General features: G+C 32.6%; 1 protein-coding gene across 1 annotated transcript in view; it reads right to left on the reverse strand.

Annotated features, from left to right (window-relative positions):
- The window catches only part of NT5C3A (5'-nucleotidase, cytosolic IIIA), a 68,058-nt gene that overhangs the window by 9,461 nt on the left and 57,639 nt on the right, over positions 1–958 (reverse strand). The gene's annotated exons all lie outside the window — the stretch shown is intronic.

A 958-nucleotide genomic window follows, 5' to 3' on the forward strand; every position in this document is an offset into this window, starting at 1 on the left:
TGTTTAAAGAAGAAAAAAGGACTCACCATTTTACCATTCAATAATAAATTATTAACAATATTTTGGTTAATTTCCTTCCATGCATAACGTTTAGCATATTATTCAGATAAGGGCTTATAATCATAGATAATTTTGAATGATTTCTTTTTCATTTCACATATAGCCTACATTTTCCCAGGTAAATGAAAAGCTGTCTAAAAATAACATTCATAGTAACTGCATATACTGTTATGTGGTCATGACTTAATTTTACAAATTTCCCTACTGATTACGACTATTTTATGATTAAGCTTTTTCACCTTACATTTATAATTACATGTTTAGAAATTCCTCAAAGAGTAATTAGTGGGCCAAGAGTTATGAGGATTATTACCAATATTTATATAAATTATCAAATCAGTTTTATAGAAATTATTAAGTAATTTATAGATGCAACATCTATAAATGAAAGGGCAATTTTCCATTACTTGTCAGGCTGAAAAGTATTACTGAAAAACTAATTGCCAAGGTTGAAAACACAAAAGGCATATGAAAAGGCTTCAAAAACTTCATGGAAAAATGTGATTAAAAGCTAATGGACCTAAATAGAGGCGTGTACATATGTAAATATGTTTATATATGATGATGGGGAAATAAATCTATGTACAAATATTTATAGGTTTAGTATTAAGGTAGCAGATGGACTTGGGCCTCCACTCAATGCAAGAACACTTTGTTCTATTAATCTGGCATTCCATGATGCTCACCTTCCCGACATGATTCCTGAAGACAAAGCAGGTGCATAAGCAAATGTGATGAAGAAAGCTGATGGTGCCTGGCTATCAAAAGATATAGTGTTTGGAGTCTCAAAGGCTTGAAGATAAACAAGCAGCCATCTAGCTCAGAAGCAACAAAGTCCACATGGAAGAAGCACACCAGCCTGTGTGATCACGAGGTATAGATGGATCAGGTATCAGGC

The sequence above is a fragment of the Echinops telfairi genome, unplaced genomic scaffold (assembly GCF_000313985.2).
Source record: "Echinops telfairi isolate 266 unplaced genomic scaffold, ASM31398v2 ScPeMD7_23;HRSCAF=83, whole genome shotgun sequence".
NCBI lineage: Eukaryota > Metazoa > Chordata > Mammalia > Afrosoricida > Tenrecidae > Echinops > Echinops telfairi.